Source organism: Schistocerca serialis, chromosome 2, assembly GCF_023864345.2.
Source record: "Schistocerca serialis cubense isolate TAMUIC-IGC-003099 chromosome 2, iqSchSeri2.2, whole genome shotgun sequence".
Classification (NCBI taxonomy): domain Eukaryota; kingdom Metazoa; phylum Arthropoda; class Insecta; order Orthoptera; family Acrididae; genus Schistocerca; species Schistocerca serialis.
Window position 1 is genome coordinate 963,174,887 of NC_064639.1, and position 17,388 is coordinate 963,192,274.

General features: G+C 54.6%; 41 non-coding genes across 41 annotated transcripts; 32 read left to right on the plus strand and 9 right to left on the minus strand.

Annotated features, from left to right (window-relative positions):
- Positions 1 to 285: 285 nt before the first annotated feature.
- On the minus strand, positions 286 to 357 carry Trnag-ucc (transfer RNA glycine (anticodon UCC)). Its single transcript has one exon. It is a non-coding gene; the product is annotated as a tRNA-Gly (tRNA).
- A 341-nt stretch (positions 358 to 698) lies between these two features.
- Trnag-gcc (transfer RNA glycine (anticodon GCC)) lies at positions 699 to 769 on the plus strand. Its single transcript has one exon. It is a non-coding gene; the product is annotated as a tRNA-Gly (tRNA).
- Positions 770 to 1,062: 293 nt separating this feature from the next.
- Positions 1,063 to 1,135, plus strand: Trnam-cau (transfer RNA methionine (anticodon CAU)). Its single transcript has one exon. It is a non-coding gene; the product is annotated as a tRNA-Met (tRNA).
- Positions 1,136 to 1,416: 281 nt separating this feature from the next.
- On the plus strand, positions 1,417 to 1,488 carry Trnae-uuc (transfer RNA glutamic acid (anticodon UUC)). The gene has a single exon. It is a non-coding gene; the product is annotated as a tRNA-Glu (tRNA).
- A 198-nt stretch (positions 1,489 to 1,686) lies between these two features.
- Trnai-aau (transfer RNA isoleucine (anticodon AAU)) lies at positions 1,687 to 1,760 on the plus strand. The gene has a single exon. It is a non-coding gene; the product is annotated as a tRNA-Ile (tRNA).
- Positions 1,761 to 2,346: 586 nt separating this feature from the next.
- Positions 2,347 to 2,418, minus strand: Trnag-ucc (transfer RNA glycine (anticodon UCC)). Its single transcript has one exon. It is a non-coding gene; the product is annotated as a tRNA-Gly (tRNA).
- A 341-nt stretch (positions 2,419 to 2,759) lies between these two features.
- Trnag-gcc (transfer RNA glycine (anticodon GCC)) lies at positions 2,760 to 2,830 on the plus strand. The gene has a single exon. It is a non-coding gene; the product is annotated as a tRNA-Gly (tRNA).
- A 293-nt stretch (positions 2,831 to 3,123) lies between these two features.
- On the plus strand, positions 3,124 to 3,196 carry Trnam-cau (transfer RNA methionine (anticodon CAU)). Its single transcript has one exon. It is a non-coding gene; the product is annotated as a tRNA-Met (tRNA).
- A 281-nt stretch (positions 3,197 to 3,477) lies between these two features.
- Trnae-uuc (transfer RNA glutamic acid (anticodon UUC)) lies at positions 3,478 to 3,549 on the plus strand. The gene has a single exon. It is a non-coding gene; the product is annotated as a tRNA-Glu (tRNA).
- A 198-nt stretch (positions 3,550 to 3,747) lies between these two features.
- Trnai-aau (transfer RNA isoleucine (anticodon AAU)) lies at positions 3,748 to 3,821 on the plus strand. The gene has a single exon. It is a non-coding gene; the product is annotated as a tRNA-Ile (tRNA).
- Positions 3,822 to 4,407: 586 nt separating this feature from the next.
- Positions 4,408 to 4,479, minus strand: Trnag-ucc (transfer RNA glycine (anticodon UCC)). Its single transcript has one exon. It is a non-coding gene; the product is annotated as a tRNA-Gly (tRNA).
- A 341-nt stretch (positions 4,480 to 4,820) lies between these two features.
- Trnag-gcc (transfer RNA glycine (anticodon GCC)) lies at positions 4,821 to 4,891 on the plus strand. Its single transcript has one exon. It is a non-coding gene; the product is annotated as a tRNA-Gly (tRNA).
- Positions 4,892 to 5,184: 293 nt separating this feature from the next.
- Positions 5,185 to 5,257, plus strand: Trnam-cau (transfer RNA methionine (anticodon CAU)). The gene has a single exon. It is a non-coding gene; the product is annotated as a tRNA-Met (tRNA).
- Positions 5,258 to 5,538: 281 nt separating this feature from the next.
- Positions 5,539 to 5,610, plus strand: Trnae-uuc (transfer RNA glutamic acid (anticodon UUC)). The gene has a single exon. It is a non-coding gene; the product is annotated as a tRNA-Glu (tRNA).
- Positions 5,611 to 5,808: 198 nt separating this feature from the next.
- On the plus strand, positions 5,809 to 5,882 carry Trnai-aau (transfer RNA isoleucine (anticodon AAU)). Its single transcript has one exon. It is a non-coding gene; the product is annotated as a tRNA-Ile (tRNA).
- A 586-nt stretch (positions 5,883 to 6,468) lies between these two features.
- Positions 6,469 to 6,540, minus strand: Trnag-ucc (transfer RNA glycine (anticodon UCC)). Its single transcript has one exon. It is a non-coding gene; the product is annotated as a tRNA-Gly (tRNA).
- A 341-nt stretch (positions 6,541 to 6,881) lies between these two features.
- On the plus strand, positions 6,882 to 6,952 carry Trnag-gcc (transfer RNA glycine (anticodon GCC)). The gene has a single exon. It is a non-coding gene; the product is annotated as a tRNA-Gly (tRNA).
- A 293-nt stretch (positions 6,953 to 7,245) lies between these two features.
- On the plus strand, positions 7,246 to 7,318 carry Trnam-cau (transfer RNA methionine (anticodon CAU)). The gene has a single exon. It is a non-coding gene; the product is annotated as a tRNA-Met (tRNA).
- A 281-nt stretch (positions 7,319 to 7,599) lies between these two features.
- Trnae-uuc (transfer RNA glutamic acid (anticodon UUC)) lies at positions 7,600 to 7,671 on the plus strand. The gene has a single exon. It is a non-coding gene; the product is annotated as a tRNA-Glu (tRNA).
- A 198-nt stretch (positions 7,672 to 7,869) lies between these two features.
- Positions 7,870 to 7,943, plus strand: Trnai-aau (transfer RNA isoleucine (anticodon AAU)). Its single transcript has one exon. It is a non-coding gene; the product is annotated as a tRNA-Ile (tRNA).
- A 586-nt stretch (positions 7,944 to 8,529) lies between these two features.
- Trnag-ucc (transfer RNA glycine (anticodon UCC)) lies at positions 8,530 to 8,601 on the minus strand. Its single transcript has one exon. It is a non-coding gene; the product is annotated as a tRNA-Gly (tRNA).
- Positions 8,602 to 8,942: 341 nt separating this feature from the next.
- Trnag-gcc (transfer RNA glycine (anticodon GCC)) lies at positions 8,943 to 9,013 on the plus strand. The gene has a single exon. It is a non-coding gene; the product is annotated as a tRNA-Gly (tRNA).
- Positions 9,014 to 9,306: 293 nt separating this feature from the next.
- Positions 9,307 to 9,379, plus strand: Trnam-cau (transfer RNA methionine (anticodon CAU)). The gene has a single exon. It is a non-coding gene; the product is annotated as a tRNA-Met (tRNA).
- A 281-nt stretch (positions 9,380 to 9,660) lies between these two features.
- Positions 9,661 to 9,732, plus strand: Trnae-uuc (transfer RNA glutamic acid (anticodon UUC)). The gene has a single exon. It is a non-coding gene; the product is annotated as a tRNA-Glu (tRNA).
- Positions 9,733 to 9,930: 198 nt separating this feature from the next.
- Positions 9,931 to 10,004, plus strand: Trnai-aau (transfer RNA isoleucine (anticodon AAU)). The gene has a single exon. It is a non-coding gene; the product is annotated as a tRNA-Ile (tRNA).
- A 586-nt stretch (positions 10,005 to 10,590) lies between these two features.
- On the minus strand, positions 10,591 to 10,662 carry Trnag-ucc (transfer RNA glycine (anticodon UCC)). Its single transcript has one exon. It is a non-coding gene; the product is annotated as a tRNA-Gly (tRNA).
- Positions 10,663 to 11,003: 341 nt separating this feature from the next.
- Positions 11,004 to 11,074, plus strand: Trnag-gcc (transfer RNA glycine (anticodon GCC)). Its single transcript has one exon. It is a non-coding gene; the product is annotated as a tRNA-Gly (tRNA).
- Positions 11,075 to 11,367: 293 nt separating this feature from the next.
- Positions 11,368 to 11,440, plus strand: Trnam-cau (transfer RNA methionine (anticodon CAU)). Its single transcript has one exon. It is a non-coding gene; the product is annotated as a tRNA-Met (tRNA).
- A 281-nt stretch (positions 11,441 to 11,721) lies between these two features.
- Trnae-uuc (transfer RNA glutamic acid (anticodon UUC)) lies at positions 11,722 to 11,793 on the plus strand. The gene has a single exon. It is a non-coding gene; the product is annotated as a tRNA-Glu (tRNA).
- A 198-nt stretch (positions 11,794 to 11,991) lies between these two features.
- On the plus strand, positions 11,992 to 12,065 carry Trnai-aau (transfer RNA isoleucine (anticodon AAU)). Its single transcript has one exon. It is a non-coding gene; the product is annotated as a tRNA-Ile (tRNA).
- Positions 12,066 to 12,651: 586 nt separating this feature from the next.
- Trnag-ucc (transfer RNA glycine (anticodon UCC)) lies at positions 12,652 to 12,723 on the minus strand. The gene has a single exon. It is a non-coding gene; the product is annotated as a tRNA-Gly (tRNA).
- Positions 12,724 to 13,064: 341 nt separating this feature from the next.
- Positions 13,065 to 13,135, plus strand: Trnag-gcc (transfer RNA glycine (anticodon GCC)). The gene has a single exon. It is a non-coding gene; the product is annotated as a tRNA-Gly (tRNA).
- A 293-nt stretch (positions 13,136 to 13,428) lies between these two features.
- On the plus strand, positions 13,429 to 13,501 carry Trnam-cau (transfer RNA methionine (anticodon CAU)). Its single transcript has one exon. It is a non-coding gene; the product is annotated as a tRNA-Met (tRNA).
- Positions 13,502 to 13,782: 281 nt separating this feature from the next.
- On the plus strand, positions 13,783 to 13,854 carry Trnae-uuc (transfer RNA glutamic acid (anticodon UUC)). The gene has a single exon. It is a non-coding gene; the product is annotated as a tRNA-Glu (tRNA).
- A 198-nt stretch (positions 13,855 to 14,052) lies between these two features.
- Positions 14,053 to 14,126, plus strand: Trnai-aau (transfer RNA isoleucine (anticodon AAU)). The gene has a single exon. It is a non-coding gene; the product is annotated as a tRNA-Ile (tRNA).
- A 586-nt stretch (positions 14,127 to 14,712) lies between these two features.
- On the minus strand, positions 14,713 to 14,784 carry Trnag-ucc (transfer RNA glycine (anticodon UCC)). The gene has a single exon. It is a non-coding gene; the product is annotated as a tRNA-Gly (tRNA).
- A 341-nt stretch (positions 14,785 to 15,125) lies between these two features.
- Trnag-gcc (transfer RNA glycine (anticodon GCC)) lies at positions 15,126 to 15,196 on the plus strand. The gene has a single exon. It is a non-coding gene; the product is annotated as a tRNA-Gly (tRNA).
- A 644-nt stretch (positions 15,197 to 15,840) lies between these two features.
- Trnae-uuc (transfer RNA glutamic acid (anticodon UUC)) lies at positions 15,841 to 15,912 on the plus strand. The gene has a single exon. It is a non-coding gene; the product is annotated as a tRNA-Glu (tRNA).
- A 198-nt stretch (positions 15,913 to 16,110) lies between these two features.
- Trnai-aau (transfer RNA isoleucine (anticodon AAU)) lies at positions 16,111 to 16,184 on the plus strand. Its single transcript has one exon. It is a non-coding gene; the product is annotated as a tRNA-Ile (tRNA).
- Positions 16,185 to 16,770: 586 nt separating this feature from the next.
- Trnag-ucc (transfer RNA glycine (anticodon UCC)) lies at positions 16,771 to 16,842 on the minus strand. The gene has a single exon. It is a non-coding gene; the product is annotated as a tRNA-Gly (tRNA).
- Positions 16,843 to 17,183: 341 nt separating this feature from the next.
- Positions 17,184 to 17,254, plus strand: Trnag-gcc (transfer RNA glycine (anticodon GCC)). The gene has a single exon. It is a non-coding gene; the product is annotated as a tRNA-Gly (tRNA).
- Positions 17,255 to 17,388: the final 134 nt, after the last annotated feature.

Below are 17,388 nucleotides of genomic sequence, written 5' to 3' on the forward strand. Positions count from 1 at the left end.
TTCGGAGCTACAGCCCGATTCGGCCAGGGAGACGCCACCGTGAAATGAAGGGGGCGTGCTGTGTGTCCATCGCCTCGCCTCGCCTCTCCTTACCTCTCTCAGTCGTTTCTCGTGCTTGTCGTTTTGATATAGGCCGATTTGAGAGCGTCAGCTCTCGCGTCAGCTGAGCAAAGTCGAGACAAGTCGAGACACACTAAGGGCTGGTATGCAGCGAGTAAGAGGGCGAAAAAACAATAGTTTAAGAGCGCGTGGCAAAAGTACTCATACGCGAAATTAAAAGCCTGCTGCGGTGGCCGGGAATCGAACCCGGATCAACTGCTTGGAAGGCAACTATGCTGACCATTACACCACGACCGCACAAGCGAGCGCCCCGCCACCGCGCTGAGTCGGCTTCCCGCCTGTCGGCAGCGGCCGAAGGTGATCGTACCCGGCAGGCGCATTTCGAGGCAGGCTAGGGGAGCACATCCAGACGCATTCGGACAGCGTATCCGCGCACATTTCGCATCCTTTGGCAAGAGTCGGCGCCGGCGACGCAAGAGTACGCAGAGGACCGCGTTCTGGCGGCATCTTTAAGCAGTGCAGTGCAGGATTCAGCGTCTGCAGCATCTTCTCCACAGAATGCTACGGCGCTTGACGGCAGTCCCACTTTCCCTTGAGACATCTGCTCGGGAAGCAGCGTGAAGGTACCGCTGGCCCGAGCATCGGTGGTTCAGTGGTAGAATGCTCGCCTGCCACGCGGGCGGCCCGGGTTCGATTCCCGGCCGATGCATCATTTTGTTTTTTCTCCGGTAGGGGTGCTGCGTGTCTTTCGCACTCGAACTGCGTGAGCCATGAGAATGAACCGCGGGATTCCGTATGGAAAGAACCAATCATGCAGCGCGGACGACTGCTCGTTTGGACTCCTGCGTGCTATTGTACATACTGGCGTCGGCCTAGCATCGCAAGTTGCTTGCCGCGCCGTGAATGCACGTGTAGCAACAGAAAAAATGAGCCAGGGAGTGCAGACTCTCTACCACTTGTATTCGATACTTACCAAGATTCCAGAAGGTCTAACGATCGCCTGCCTCGGTAGCGCAGTAGGCAGCGCGTAAGTCTCATAATCTTAAGGTCGTGAGTTCGATCCTCACCCGGGGCATCTAATTTTCTGTGACTGAAGGTGGTGCTGTTGCTAGGGCGCCAACTTATTTCTTGTTTGTTATCCACAACGTTTCAACGCTTCAGCGGGAAAATGTTTACTTCCTGTTATTGCTACATACAGCTTCCCTATTCCTCTTCTCCCAGCAGAGCATGAAGCCAAAAGCATTGCTCTGCGACGTTTGAGGTGCGCGCCTTGCCAGTCAGTATGTGCAAAGATGCTCGCAAAGAGAGCGACAATGCGACAAGCGACCGTACGAACGGTCGAATGAAACGGCCGCATCCGGTGTGGTCTAGTGGCTAGGATACCTGGCTTTCACCCAGGAGGCCCGGGTTCGATTCACGGTACCGGAACGGAATTTTTTCCACACGAATCGTGACAAGTTTGAGCTGTCCGAGCGGCCGTTTCCCGTCCTGCTCGCAATATAGCTACTGTTTCGTGACCGTCAGCAGAATATAGACTAGGGAAGCAGACACACGACGACCATAGGAATGGTGTATGGCTTCATGCCACCTGATTCCAGCGTAGGGCTGAGCAACTGCATCTGCCGAGGCCCGTTAGCTCAGTTGGTTAGAGCGTCGTGCTAATAACGCGAAGGTCGTGGGTTCGATCCCCCCACGGGCCACTTCTCTTTTACTACTGCGAAAAGGCAGCGCCGATTTCAGCTGGCGAGTGTGATGACCAAATGATCATCACCCTGCGTGGAAGTTGACAGAGGATCCGAACCCGACTCGTCGGGAAGCACTACAGCATTCACTCGGCAATGGCCATAATATCTTGAATACACTGGTTAGAGAAAATGAAAGAAAATGTCCGATTGCCGATGCGTAACAACTTTGGCCCTTGTCAGTACTTGGGCGGGTGAGCGCATGGGAACACAGGGCACTATTGGCAGTTTTACTTCCTATTTTTGTTTCTCCTTTGTTTTCGGAGCTACAGCCCGATTCGGCCAGGGAGACGCCACCGTGAAATGAAGGGGGCGTGCTGTGTGTCCATCGCCTCGCCTCGCCTCTCCTTACCTCTCTCAGTCGTTTCTCGTGCTTGTCGTTTTGATATAGGCCGATTTGAGAGCGTCAGCTCTCGCGTCAGCTGAGCAAAGTCGAGACAAGTCGAGACACACTAAGGGCTGGTATGCAGCGAGTAAGAGGGCGAAAAAACAATAGTTTAAGAGCGCGTGGCAAAAGTACTCATACGCGAAATTAAAAGCCTGCTGCGGTGGCCGGGAATCGAACCCGGATCAACTGCTTGGAAGGCAACTATGCTGACCATTACACCACGACCGCACAAGCGAGCGCCCCGCCACCGCGCTGAGTCGGCTTCCCGCCTGTCGGCAGCGGCCGAAGGTGATCGTACCCGGCAGGCGCATTTCGAGGCAGGCTAGGGGAGCACATCCAGACGCATTCGGACAGCGTATCCGCGCACATTTCGCATCCTTTGGCAAGAGTCGGCGCCGGCGACGCAAGAGTACGCAGAGGACCGCGTTCTGGCGGCATCTTTAAGCAGTGCAGTGCAGGATTCAGCGTCTGCAGCATCTTCTCCACAGAATGCTACGGCGCTTGACGGCAGTCCCACTTTCCCTTGAGACATCTGCTCGGGAAGCAGCGTGAAGGTACCGCTGGCCCGAGCATCGGTGGTTCAGTGGTAGAATGCTCGCCTGCCACGCGGGCGGCCCGGGTTCGATTCCCGGCCGATGCATCATTTTGTTTTTTCTCCGGTAGGGGTGCTGCGTGTCTTTCGCACTCGAACTGCGTGAGCCATGAGAATGAACCGCGGGATTCCGTATGGAAAGAACCAATCATGCAGCGCGGACGACTGCTCGTTTGGACTCCTGCGTGCTATTGTACATACTGGCGTCGGCCTAGCATCGCAAGTTGCCTGCCGCGCCGTGAATGCACGTGTAGCAACAGAAAAAATGAGCCAGGGAGTGCAGACTCTCTACCACTTGTATTCGATACTTACCAAGATTCCAGAAGGTCTAACGATCGCCTGCCTCGGTAGCGCAGTAGGCAGCGCGTAAGTCTCATAATCTTAAGGTCGTGAGTTCGATCCTCACCCGGGGCATCTAATTTTCTGTGACTGAAGGTGGTGCTGTTGCTAGGGCGCCAACTTATTTCTTGTTTGTTATCCACAACGTTTCAACGCTTCAGCGGGAAAATGTTTACTTCCTGTTATTGCTACATACAGCTTCCCTATTCCTCTTCTCCCAGCAGAGCATGAAGCCAAAAGCATTGCTCTGCGACGTTTGAGGTGCGCGCCTTGCCAGTCAGTATGTGCAAAGATGCTCGCAAAGAGAGCGACAATGCGACAAGCGACCGTACGAACGGTCGAATGAAACGGCCGCATCCGGTGTGGTCTAGTGGCTAGGATACCTGGCTTTCACCCAGGAGGCCCGGGTTCGATTCCCGGTACCGGAACGGAATTTTTTCCACACGAATCGTGACAAGTTTGAGCTGTCCGAGCGGCCGTTTCCCGTCCTGCTCGCAATATAGCTACTGTTTCGTGACCGTCAGCAGAATATAGACTAGGGAAGCAGACACACGACGACCATAGGAATGGTGTATGGCTTCATGCCACCTGATTCCAGCGTAGGGCTGAGCAACTGCATCTGCCGAGGCCCGTTAGCTCAGTTGGTTAGAGCGTCGTGCTAATAACGCGAAGGTCGTGGGTTCGATCCCCCCACGGGCCACTTCTCTTCTACTACTGCGAAAAGGCAGCGCCGATTTCAGCTGGCGAGTGTGATGACCAAATGATCATCACCCTGCGTGGAAGTTGACAGAGGATCCGAACCCGACTCGTCGGGAAGCACTACAGCATTCACTCGGCAATGGCCATAATATCTTGAATACACTGGTTAGAGAAAATGAAAGAAAATGTCCGATTGCCGATGCGTAACAACTTTGGCCCTTGTCAGTACTTGGGCGGGTGAGCGCATGGGAACACAGGGCACTATTGGCAGTTTTACTTCCTATTTTTGTTTCTCCTTTGTTTTCGGAGCTACAGCCCGATTCGGCCAGGGAGACGCCACCGTGAAATGAAGGGGGCGTGCTGTGTGTCCATCGCCTCGCCTCGCCTCTCCTTACCTCTCTCAGTCGTTTCTCGTGCTTGTCGTTTTGATATAGGCCGATTTGAGAGCGTCAGCTCTCGCGTCAGCTGAGCAAAGTCGAGACAAGTCGAGACACACTAAGGGCTGGTATGCAGCGAGTAAGAGGGCGAAAAAACAATAGTTTAAGAGCGCGTGGCAAAAGTACTCATACGCGAAATTAAAAGCCTGCTGCGGTGGCCGGGAATCGAACCCGGATCAACTGCTTGGAAGGCAACTATGCTGACCATTACACCACGACCGCACAAGCGAGCGCCCCGCCACCGCGCTGAGTCGGCTTCCCGCCTGTCGGCAGCGGCCGAAGGTGATCGTACCCGGCAGGCGCATTTCGAGGCAGGCTAGGGGAGCACATCCAGACGCATTCGGACAGCGTATCCGCGCACATTTCGCATCCTTTGGCAAGAGTCGGCGCCGGCGACGCAAGAGTACGCAGAGGACCGCGTTCTGGCGGCATCTTTAAGCAGTGCAGTGCAGGATTCAGCGTCTGCAGCATCTTCTCCACAGAATGCTACGGCGCTTGACGGCAGTCCCACTTTCCCTTGAGACATCTGCTCGGGAAGCAGCGTGAAGGTACCGCTGGCCCGAGCATCGGTGGTTCAGTGGTAGAATGCTCGCCTGCCACGCGGGCGGCCCGGGTTCGATTCCCGGCCGATGCATCATTTTGTTTTTTCTCCGGTAGGGGTGCTGCGTGTCTTTCGCACTCGAACTGCGTGAGCCATGAGAATGAACCGCGGGATTCCGTATGGAAAGAACCAATCATGCAGCGCGGACGACTGCTCGTTTGGACTCCTGCGTGCTATTGTACATACTGGCGTCGGCCTAGCATCGCAAGTTGCTTGCCGCGCCGTGAATGCACGTGTAGCAACAGAAAAAATGAGCCAGGGAGTGCAGACTCTCTACCACTTGTATTCGATACTTACCAAGATTCCAGAAGGTCTAACGATCGCCTGCCTCGGTAGCGCAGTAGGCAGCGCGTAAGTCTCATAATCTTAAGGTCGTGATTTCGATCCTCACCCGGGGCATCTAATTTTCTGTGACTGAAGGTGGTGCTGTTGCTAGGGCGCCAACTTATTTCTTGTTTGTTATCCACAACGTTTCAACGCTTCAGCGGGAAAATGTTTACTTCCTGTTATTGCTACATACAGCTTCCCTATTCCTCTTCTCCCAGCAGAGCATGAAGCCAAAAGCATTGCTCTGCGACGTTTGAGGTGCGCGCCTTGCCAGTCAGTATGTGCAAAGATGCTCGCAAAGAGAGCGACAATGCGACAAGCGACCGTACGAACGGTCGAATGAAACGGCCGCATCCGGTGTGGTCTAGTGGCTAGGATACCTGGCTTTCACCCAGGAGGCCCGGGTTCGATTCACGGTACCGGAACGGAATTTTTTCCACACGAATCGTGACAAGTTTGAGCTGTCCGAGCGGCCGTTTCCCGTCCTGCTCGCAATATAGCTACTGTTTCGTGACCGTCAGCAGAATATAGACTAGGGAAGCAGACACACGACGACCATAGGAATGGTGTATGGCTTCATGCCACCTGATTCCAGCGTAGGGCTGAGCAACTGCATCTGCCGAGGCCCGTTAGCTCAGTTGGTTAGAGCGTCGTGCTAATAACGCGAAGGTCGTGGGTTCGATCCCCCCACGGGCCACTTCTCTTTTACTACTGCGAAAAGGCAGCGCCGATTTCAGCTGGCGAGTGTGATGACCAAATGATCATCACCCTGCGTGGAAGTTGACAGAGGATCCGAACCCGACTCGTCGGGAAGCACTACAGCATTCACTCGGCAATGGCCATAATATCTTGAATACACTGGTTAGAGAAAATGAAAGAAAATGTCCGATTGCCGATGCGTAACAACTTTGGCCCTTGTCAGTACTTGGGCGGGTGAGCGCATGGGAACACAGGGCACTATTGGCAGTTTTACTTCCTATTTTTGTTTCTCCTTTGTTTTCGGAGCTACAGCCCGATTCGGCCAGGGAGACGCCACCGTGAAATGAAGGGGGCGTGCTGTGTGTCCATCGCCTCGCCTCGCCTCTCCTTACCTCTCTCAGTCGTTTCTCGTGCTTGTCGTTTTGATATAGGCCGATTTGAGAGCGTCAGCTCTCGCGTCAGCTGAGCAAAGTCGAGACAAGTCGAGACACACTAAGGGCTGGTATGCAGCGAGTAAGAGGGCGAAAAAACAATAGTTTAAGAGCGCGTGGCAAAAGTACTCATACGCGAAATTAAAAGCCTGCTGCGGTGGCCGGGAATCGAACCCGGATCAACTGCTTGGAAGGCAACTATGCTGACCATTACACCACGACCGCACAAGCGAGCGCCCCGCCACCGCGCTGAGTCGGCTTCCCGCCTGTCGGCAGCGGCCGAAGGTGATCGTACCCGGCAGGCGCATTTCGAGGCAGGCTAGGGGAGCACATCCAGACGCATTCGGACAGCGTATCCGCGCACATTTCGCATCCTTTGGCAAGAGTCGGCGCCGGCGACGCAAGAGTACGCAGAGGACCGCGTTCTGGCGGCATCTTTAAGCAGTGCAGTGCAGGATTCAGCGTCTGCAGCATCTTCTCCACAGAATGCTACGGCGCTTGACGGCAGTCCCACTTTCCCTTGAGACATCTGCTCGGAAAGCAGCGTGAAGGTACCGCTGGCCCGAGCATCGGTGGTTCAGTGGTAGAATGCTCGCCTGCCACGCGGGCGGCCCGGGTTCGATTCCCGGCCGATGCATCATTTTGTTTTTTCTCCGGTAGGGGTGCTGCGTGTCTTTCGCACTCGAACTGCGTGAGCCATGAGAATGAACCGCGGGATTCCGTATGGAAAGAACCAATCATGCAGCGCGGACGACTGCTCGTTTGGACTCCTGCGTGCTATTGTACATACTGGCGTCGGCCTAGCATCGCAAGTTGCTTGCCGCGCCGTGAATGCACGTGTAGCAACAGAAAAAATGAGCCAGGGAGTGCAGACTCTCTACCACTTGTATTCGATACTTACCAAGATTCCAGAAGGTCTAACGATCGCCTGCCTCGGTAGCGCAGTAGGCAGCGCGTAAGTCTCATAATCTTAAGGTCGTGAGTTCGATCCTCACCCGGGGCATCTAATTTTCTGTGACTGAAGGTGGTGCTGTTGCTAGGGCGCCAACTTATTTCTTGTTTGTTATCCACAACGTTTCAACGCTTCAGCGGGAAAATGTTTACTTCCTGTTATTGCTACATACAGCTTCCCTATTCCTCTTCTCCCAGCAGAGCATGAAGCCAAAAGCATTGCTCTGCGACGTTTGAGGTGCGCGCCTTGCCAGTCAGTATGTGCAAAGATGCTCGCAAAGAGAGCGACAATGCGACAAGCGACCGTACGAACGGTCGAATGAAACGGCCGCATCCGGTGTGGTCTAGTGGCTAGGATACCTGGCTTTCACCCAGGAGGCCCGGGTTCGATTCACGGTACCGGAACGGAATTTTTTCCACACGAATCGTGACAAGTTTGAGCTGTCCGAGCGGCCGTTTCCCGTCCTGCTCGCAATATAGCTACTGTTTCGTGACCGTCAGCAGAATATAGACTAGGGAAGCAGACACACGACGACCATAGGAATGGTGTATGGCTTCATGCCACCTGATTCCAGCGTAGGGCTGAGCAACTGCATCTGCCGAGGCCCGTTAGCTCAGTTGGTTAGAGCGTCGTGCTAATAACGCGAAGGTCGTGGGTTCGATCCCCCCACGGGCCACTTCTCTTTTACTACTGCGAAAAGGCAGCGCCGATTTCAGCTGGCGAGTGTGATGACCAAATGATCATCACCCTGCGTGGAAGTTGACAGAGGATCCGAACCCGACTCGTCGGGAAGCACTACAGCATTCACTCGGCAATGGCCATAATATCTTGAATACACTGGTTAGAGAAAATGAAAGAAAATGTCCGATTGCCGATGCGTAACAACTTTGGCCCTTGTCAGTACTTGGGCGGGTGAGCGCATGGGAACACAGGGCACTATTGGCAGTTTTACTTCCTATTTTTGTTTCTCCTTTGTTTTCGGAGCTACAGCCCGATTCGGCCAGGGAGACGCCACCGTGAAATGAAGGGGGCGTGCTGTGTGTCCATCGCCTCGCCTCGCCTCTCCTTACCTCTCTCAGTCGTTTCTCGTGCTTGTCGTTTTGATATAGGCCGATTTGAGAGCGTCAGCTCTCGCGTCAGCTGAGCAAAGTCGAGACAAGTCGAGACACACTAAGGGCTGGTATGCAGCGAGTAAGAGGGCGAAAAAACAATAGTTTAAGAGCGCGTGGCAAAAGTACTCATACGCGAAATTAAAAGCCTGCTGCGGTGGCCGGGAATCGAACCCGGATCAACTGCTTGGAAGGCAACTATGCTGACCATTACACCACGACCGCACAAGCGAGCGCCCCGCCACCGCGCTGAGTCGGCTTCCCGCCTGTCGGCAGCGGCCGAAGGTGATCGTACCCGGCAGGCGCATTTCGAGGCAGGCTAGGGGAGCACATCCAGACGCATTCGGACAGCGTATCCGCGCACATTTCGCATCCTTTGGCAAGAGTCGGCGCCGGCGACGCAAGAGTACGCAGAGGACCGCGTTCTGGCGGCATCTTTAAGCAGTGCAGTGCAGGATTCAGCGTCTGCAGCATCTTCTCCACAGAATGCTACGGCGCTTGACGGCAGTCCCACTTTCCCTTGAGACATCTGCTCGGAAAGCAGCGTGAAGGTACCGCTGGCCCGAGCATCGGTGGTTCAGTGGTAGAATGCTCGCCTGCCACGCGGGCGGCCCGGGTTCGATTCCCGGCCGATGCATCATTTTGTTTTTTCTCCGGTAGGGGTGCTGCGTGTCTTTCGCACTCGAACTGCGTGAGCCATGAGAATGAACCGCGGGATTCCGTATGGAAAGAACCAATCATGCAGCGCGGACGACTGCTCGTTTGGACTCCTGCGTGCTATTGTACATACTGGCGTCGGCCTAGCATCGCAAGTTGCTTGCCGCGCCGTGAATGCACGTGTAGCAACAGAAAAAATGAGCCAGGGAGTGCAGACTCTCTACCACTTGTATTCGATACTTACCAAGATTCCAGAAGGTCTAACGATCGCCTGCCTCGGTAGCGCAGTAGGCAGCGCGTAAGTCTCATAATCTTAAGGTCGTGAGTTCGATCCTCACCCGGGGCATCTAATTTTCTGTGACTGAAGGTGGTGCTGTTGCTAGGGCGCCAACTTATTTCTTGTTTGTTATCCACAACGTTTCAACGCTTCAGCGGGAAAATGTTTACTTCCTGTTATTGCTACATACAGCTTCCCTATTCCTCTTCTCCCAGCAGAGCATGAAGCCAAAAGCATTGCTCTGCGACGTTTGAGGTGCGCGCCTTGCCAGTCAGTATGTGCAAAGATGCTCGCAAAGAGAGCGACAATGCGACAAGCGACCGTACGAACGGTCGAATGAAACGGCCGCATCCGGTGTGGTCTAGTGGCTAGGATACCTGGCTTTCACCCAGGAGGCCCGGGTTCGATTCACGGTACCGGAACGGAATTTTTTCCACACGAATCGTGACAAGTTTGAGCTGTCCGAGCGGCCGTTTCCCGTCCTGCTCGCAATATAGCTACTGTTTCGTGACCGTCAGCAGAATATAGACTAGGGAAGCAGACACACGACGACCATAGGAATGGTGTATGGCTTCATGCCACCTGATTCCAGCGTAGGGCTGAGCAACTGCATCTGCCGAGGCCCGTTAGCTCAGTTGGTTAGAGCGTCGTGCTAATAACGCGAAGGTCGTGGGTTCGATCCCCCCACGGGCCACTTCTCTTTTACTACTGCGAAAAGGCAGCGCCGATTTCAGCTGGCGAGTGTGATGACCAAATGATCATCACCCTGCGTGGAAGTTGACAGAGGATCCGAACCCGACTCGTCGGGAAGCACTACAGCATTCACTCGGCAATGGCCATAATATCTTGAATACACTGGTTAGAGAAAATGAAAGAAAATGTCCGATTGCCGATGCGTAACAACTTTGGCCCTTGTCAGTACTTGGGCGGGTGAGCGCATGGGAACACAGGGCACTATTGGCAGTTTTACTTCCTATTTTTGTTTCTCCTTTGTTTTCGGAGCTACAGCCCGATTCGGCCAGGGAGACGCCACCGTGAAATGAAGGGGGCGTGCTGTGTGTCCATCGCCTCGCCTCGCCTCTCCTTACCTCTCTCAGTCGTTTCTCGTGCTTGTCGTTTTGATATAGGCCGATTTGAGAGCGTCAGCTCTCGCGTCAGCTGAGCAAAGTCGAGACAAGTCGAGACACACTAAGGGCTGGTATGCAGCGAGTAAGAGGGCGAAAAAACAATAGTTTAAGAGCGCGTGGCAAAAGTACTCATACGCGAAATTAAAAGCCTGCTGCGGTGGCCGGGAATCGAACCCGGATCAACTGCTTGGAAGGCAACTATGCTGACCATTACACCACGACCGCACAAGCGAGCGCCCCGCCACCGCGCTGAGTCGGCTTCCCGCCTGTCGGCAGCGGCCGAAGGTGATCGTACCCGGCAGGCGCATTTCGAGGCAGGCTAGGGGAGCACATCCAGACGCATTCGGACAGCGTATCCGCGCACATTTCGCATCCTTTGGCAAGAGTCGGCGCCGGCGACGCAAGAGTACGCAGAGGACCGCGTTCTGGCGGCATCTTTAAGCAGTGCAGTGCAGGATTCAGCGTCTGCAGCATCTTCTCCACAGAATGCTACGGCGCTTGACGGCAGTCCCACTTTCCCTTGAGACATCTGCTCGGAAAGCAGCGTGAAGGTACCGCTGGCCCGAGCATCGGTGGTTCAGTGGTAGAATGCTCGCCTGCCACGCGGGCGGCCCGGGTTCGATTCCCGGCCGATGCATCATTTTGTTTTTTCTCCGGTAGGGGTGCTGCGTGTCTTTCGCACTCGAACTGCGTGAGCCATGAGAATGAACCGCGGGATTCCGTATGGAAAGAACCAATCATGCAGCGCGGACGACTGCTCGTTTGGACTCCTGCGTGCTATTGTACATACTGGCGTCGGCCTAGCATCGCAAGTTGCTTGCCGCGCCGTGAATGCACGTGTAGCAACAGAAAAAATGAGCCAGGGAGTGCAGACTCTCTACCACTTGTATTCGATACTTACCAAGATTCCAGAAGGTCTAACGATCGCCTGCCTCGGTAGCGCAGTAGGCAGCGCGTAAGTCTCATAATCTTAAGGTCGTGAGTTCGATCCTCACCCGGGGCATCTAATTTTCTGTGACTGAAGGTGGTGCTGTTGCTAGGGCGCCAACTTATTTCTTGTTTGTTATCCACAACGTTTCAACGCTTCAGCGGGAAAATGTTTACTTCCTGTTATTGCTACATACAGCTTCCCTATTCCTCTTCTCCCAGCAGAGCATGAAGCCAAAAGCATTGCTCTGCGACGTTTGAGGTGCGCGCCTTGCCAGTCAGTATGTGCAAAGATGCTCGCAAAGAGAGCGACAATGCGACAAGCGACCGTACGAACGGTCGAATGAAACGGCCGCATCCGGTGTGGTCTAGTGGCTAGGATACCTGGCTTTCACCCAGGAGGCCCGGGTTCGATTCACGGTACCGGAACGGAATTTTTTCCACACGAATCGTGACAAGTTTGAGCTGTCCGAGCGGCCGTTTCCCGTCCTGCTCGCAATATAGCTACTGTTTCGTGACCGTCAGCAGAATATAGACTAGGGAAGCAGACACACGACGACCATAGGAATGGTGTATGGCTTCATGCCACCTGATTCCAGCGTAGGGCTGAGCAACTGCATCTGCCGAGGCCCGTTAGCTCAGTTGGTTAGAGCGTCGTGCTAATAACGCGAAGGTCGTGGGTTCGATCCCCCCACGGGCCACTTCTCTTTTACTACTGCGAAAAGGCAGCGCCGATTTCAGCTGGCGAGTGTGATGACCAAATGATCATCACCCTGCGTGGAAGTTGACAGAGGATCCGAACCCGACTCGTCGGGAAGCACTACAGCATTCACTCGGCAATGGCCATAATATCTTGAATACACTGGTTAGAGAAAATGAAAGAAAATGTCCGATTGCCGATGCGTAACAACTTTGGCCCTTGTCAGTACTTGGGCGGGTGAGCGCATGGGAACACAGGGCACTATTGGCAGTTTTACTTCCTATTTTTGTTTCTCCTTTGTTTTCGGAGCTACAGCCCGATTCGGCCAGGGAGACGCCACCGTGAAATGAAGGGGGCGTGCTGTGTGTCCATCGCCTCGCCTCGCCTCTCCTTACCTCTCTCAGTCGTTTCTCGTGCTTGTCGTTTTGATATAGGCCGATTTGAGAGCGTCAGCTCTCGCGTCAGCTGAGCAAAGTCGAGACAAGTCGAGACACACTAAGGGCTGGTATGCAGCGAGTAAGAGGGCGAAAAAACAATAGTTTAAGAGCGCGTGGCAAAAGTACTCATACGCGAAATTAAAAGCCTGCTGCGGTGGCCGGGAATCGAACCCGGATCAACTGCTTGGAAGGCAACTATGCTGACCATTACACCACGACCGCACAAGCGAGCGCCCCGCCACCGCGCTGAGTCGGCTTCCCGCCTGTCGGCAGCGGCCGAAGGTGATCGTACCCGGCAGGCGCATTTCGAGGCAGGCTAGGGGAGCACATCCAGACGCATTCGGACAGCGTATCCGCGCACATTTCGCATCCTTTGGCAAGAGTCGGCGCCGGCGACGCAAGAGTACGCAGAGGACCGCGTTCTGGCGGCATCTTTAAGCAGTGCAGTGCAGGATTCAGCGTCTGCAGCATCTTCTCCACAGAATGCTACGGCGCTTGACGGCAGTCCCACTTTCCCTTGAGACATCTGCTCGGGAAGCAGCGTGAAGGTACCGCTGGCCCGAGCATCGGTGGTTCAGTGGTAGAATGCTCGCCTGCCACGCGGGCTGCCCGGGTTCGATTCCCGGCCGATGCATCATTTTGTTTTTTCTCCGGTAGGGGTGCTGCGTGTCTTTCGCACTCGAACTGCGTGAGCCATGAGAATGAACCGCGGGATTCCGTATGGAAAGAACCAATCATGCAGCGCGGACGACTGCTCGTTTGGACTCCTGCGTGCTATTGTACATACTGGCGTCGGCCTAGCATCGCAAGTTGCCTGCCGCGCCGTGAATGCACGTGTAGCAACAGAAAAAATGAGCCAGGGAGTGCAGACTCTCTACCACTTGTATTCGATACTTACCAAGATTCCAGAAGGTCTAACGATCGCCTGCCTCGGTAGCGCAGTAGGCAGCGCGTAAGTCTCATAATCTTAAGGTCGTGAGTTCGATCCTCACCCGGGGCATCTAATTTTCTGTGACTGAAGGTGGTGCTGTTGCTAGGGCGCCAACTTATTTCTTGTTTGTTATCCACAACGTTTCAACGCTTCAGCGGGAAAATGTTTACTTCCTGTTATTGCTACATACAGCTTCCCTATTCCTCTTCTCCCAGCAGAGCATGAAGCCAAAAGCATTGCTCTGCGACGTTTGAGGTGCGCGCCTTGCCAGTCAGTATGTGCAAAGATGCTCGCAAAGAGAGCGACAATGCGACAAGCGACCGTACGAACGGTCGAATGAAACGGCCGCATCCGGTGTGGTCTAGTGGCTAGGATACCTGGCTTTCACCCAGGAGGCCCGGGTTCGATTCCCGGTACCGGAACGGAATTTTTTCCACACGAATCGTGACAAGTTTGAGCTGTCCGAGCGGCCGTTTCCCGTCCTGCTCGCAATATAGCTACTGTTTCGTGACCGTCAGCAGAATATAGACTAGGGAAGCAGACACACGACGACCATAGGAATGGTGTATGGCTTCATGCCACCTGATTCCAGCGTAGGGCTGAGCAACTGCATCTGCCGAGGCCCGTTAGCTCAGTTGGTTAGAGCGTCGTGCTAATAACGCGAAGGTCGTGGGTTCGATCCCCCCACGGGCCACTTCTCTTCTACTACTGCGAAAAGGCAGCGCCGATTTCAGCTGGCGAGTGTGATGACCAAATGATCATCACCCTGCGTGGAAGTTGACAGAGGATCCGAACCCGACTCGTCGGGAAGCACTACAGCATTCACTCGGCAATGGCCATAATATCTTGAATACACTGGTTAGAGAAAATGAAAGAAAATGTCCGATTGCCGATGCGTAACAACTTTGGCCCTTGTCAGTACTTGGGCGGGTGAGCGCATGGGAACACAGGGCACTATTGGCAGTTTTACTTCCTATTTTTGTTTCTCCTTTGTTTTCGGAGCTACAGCCCGATTCGGTCAGGGAGACGCCACCGTGAAATGAAGGGGGCGTGCTGTGTGTCCATCGCCTCGCCTCGCCTCTCCTTACCTCTCTCAGTCGTTTCTCGTGCTTGTCGTTTTGATATAGGCCGATTTGAGAGCGTCAGCTCTCGCGTCAGCTGAGCAAAGTCGAGACAAGTCGAGACACACTAAGGGCTGGTATGCAGCGAGTAAGAGGGCGAAAAAACAATAGTTTAAGAGCGCGTGGCAAAAGTACTCATACGCGAAATTAAAAGCCTGCTGCGGTGGCCGGGAATCGAACCCGGATCAACTGCTTGGAAGGCAACTATGCTGGCCATTACACCACGACCGCACAAGCGAGCGCCCCGCCACCGCGCTGAGTCGGCTTCCCGCCTGTCGGCAGCGGCCGAAGGTGATCGTACCCGGCAGGCGCATTTCGAGGCAGGCTAGGGGAGCACATCCAGACGCATTCGGACAGCGTATCCGCGCACATTTCGCATCCTTTGGCAAGAGTCGGCGCCGGCGACGCAAGAGTACGCAGAGGACCGCGTTCTGGCGGCATCTTTAAGCAGTGCAGTGCAGGATTCAGCGTCTGCAGCATCTTCTCCACAGAATGCTACGGCGCTTGACGGCAGTCCCACTTTCCCTTGAGACATCTGCTCGGGAAGCAGCGTGAAGGTACCGCTGGCCCGAGCATCGGTGGTTCAGTGGTAGAATGCTCGCCTGCCACGCGGGCGGCCCGGGTTCGATTCCCGGCCGATGCATCATTTTGTTTTTTCTCCGGTAGGGGTGCTGCGTGTCTTTCGCACTCGAACTGCGTGAGCCATGAGAATGAACCGCGGGATTCCGTATGGAAAGAACCAATCATGCAGCGCGGACGACTGCTCGTTTGGACTCCTGCGTGCTATTGTACATACTGGCGTCGGCCTAGCATCGCAAGTTGCCTGTCGCGCCGTGAATGCACGTGTAGCAACAGAAAAAATGAGCCAGGGAGTGCAGACTCTCTACCACTTGTATTCGATACTTACCAAGATTCCAGAAGGTCTAACGATCGCCTGCCTCGGTAGCGCAGTAGGCAGCGCGTAAGTCTCATAATCTTAAGGTCGTGAGTTCGATCACCCGGGGCATCTAATTTTCTGTGACTGAAGGTGGTGCTGTTGCTAGGGCGCCAACTTATTTCTTGTTTGTTATCCACAACGTTTCAACGCTTCAGCGGGAAAATGTTTACTTCCTGTTATTGCTACATACAGCTTCCCTATTCCTCTTCTCCCAGCAGAGCATGAAGCCAAAAGCATTGCTCTGCGACGTTTGAGGTGCGCGCCTTGCCAGTCAGTATGTGCAAAGATGCTCGCAAAGAGAGCGACAATGCGACAAGCGACCGTACGAACGGTCGAATGAAACGGCCGCATCCGGTGTGGTCTAGTGGCTAGGATACCTGGCTTTCACCCAGGAGGCCCGGGTTCGATTCACGGTACCGGAACGGAATTTTTTCCACACGAATCGTGACAAGTTTGAGCTGTCCGAGCGGCCGTTTCCCGTCCTGCTCGCAATATAGCTACTGTTTCGTGACCGTCAGCAGAATATAGACTAGGGAAGCAGACACACGACGACCATAGGAATGGTGTATGGCTTCATGCCACCTGATTCCAGCGTAGGGCTGAGCAACTGCATCTGCCGAGGCCCGTTAGCTCAGTTGGTTAGAGCGTCGTGCTAATAACGCGAAGGTCGTGGGTTCGATCCCCCCACGGGCCACTTCTCTTTTACTACTGCGAAAAGGCAGCGCCGATTTCAGCTGGCGAGTGTGATGACCAAATGATCATCACCCTGCGTGGAAGTTGACAGAGGATCCGAACCCGACTCGTCGGGAAGCACTACAGCATTCACTCGGCAATGGCCATAATATCTTGAATACACTGGTTAGAGAACATGAAAGAAAATGTCCGATTGCCGATGCGTAACAACTTTGGCCCTTGTCAGTACTTGGGCGGGTGAGCGCATGGGAACACAGGGCACTATTGGCAGTTTTACTTCCTATTTTTGTTTCTCCTTTGTTTTCGGAGCTACAGCCCGATTCGGTCAGGGAGACGCCACCGTGAAATGAAGGGGGCGTGCTGTGTGTCCATCGCCTCGCCTCGCCTCTCCTTACCTCTCTCAGTCGTTTCTCGTGCTTGTCGTTTTGATATAGGCCGATTTGAGAGCGTCAGCTCTCGCGTCAGCTGAGCAAAGTCGAGACAAGTCGAGACACACTAAGGGCTGGTATGCAGCGAGTAAGAGGGCGAAAAAACAATAGTTTAAGAGCGCGTGGCAAAAGTACTCATACGCGAAATTAAAAGCCTGCTGCGGTGGCCGGGAATCGAACCCGGATCAACTGCTTGGAAGGCAACTATGCTGACCATTACACCACGACCGCACAAGCGAGCGCCCCGCCACCGCGCTGAGTCGGCTTCCCGCCTGTCGGCAGCGGCCGAAGGTGATCGTACCCGGCAGGCGCATTTCGAGGCAGGCTAGGGGAGCACATCCAGACGCATTCGGACAGCGTATCCGCGCACATTTCGCATCCTTTGGCAAGAGTCGGCGCCGGCGACGCAAGAGTACGCAGAGGACCGCGTTCTGGCGGCATCTTTAAGCAGTGCAGTGCAGGATTCAGCGTCTGCAGCATCTTCTCCACAGAATGCTACGGCGCTTGACGGCAGTCCCACTTTCCCTTGAGACATCTGCTCGGGAAGCAGCGTGAAGGTACCGCTGGCCCGAGCATCGGTGGTTCAGTGGTAGAATGCTCGCCTGCCACGCGGGCGGCCCGGGTTCGATTCCCGGCCGATGCATCATTTTGTTTTTTCTCCGGTAGGGGTGCTGCGTGTCTTTCGCACTCGAACTGCGTGAGCCATGAGAATGAACCGCGGGATTCCGTATGGAAAGAACCAATCATGCAGCGCGGACGACTGCTCGTTTGGACTCC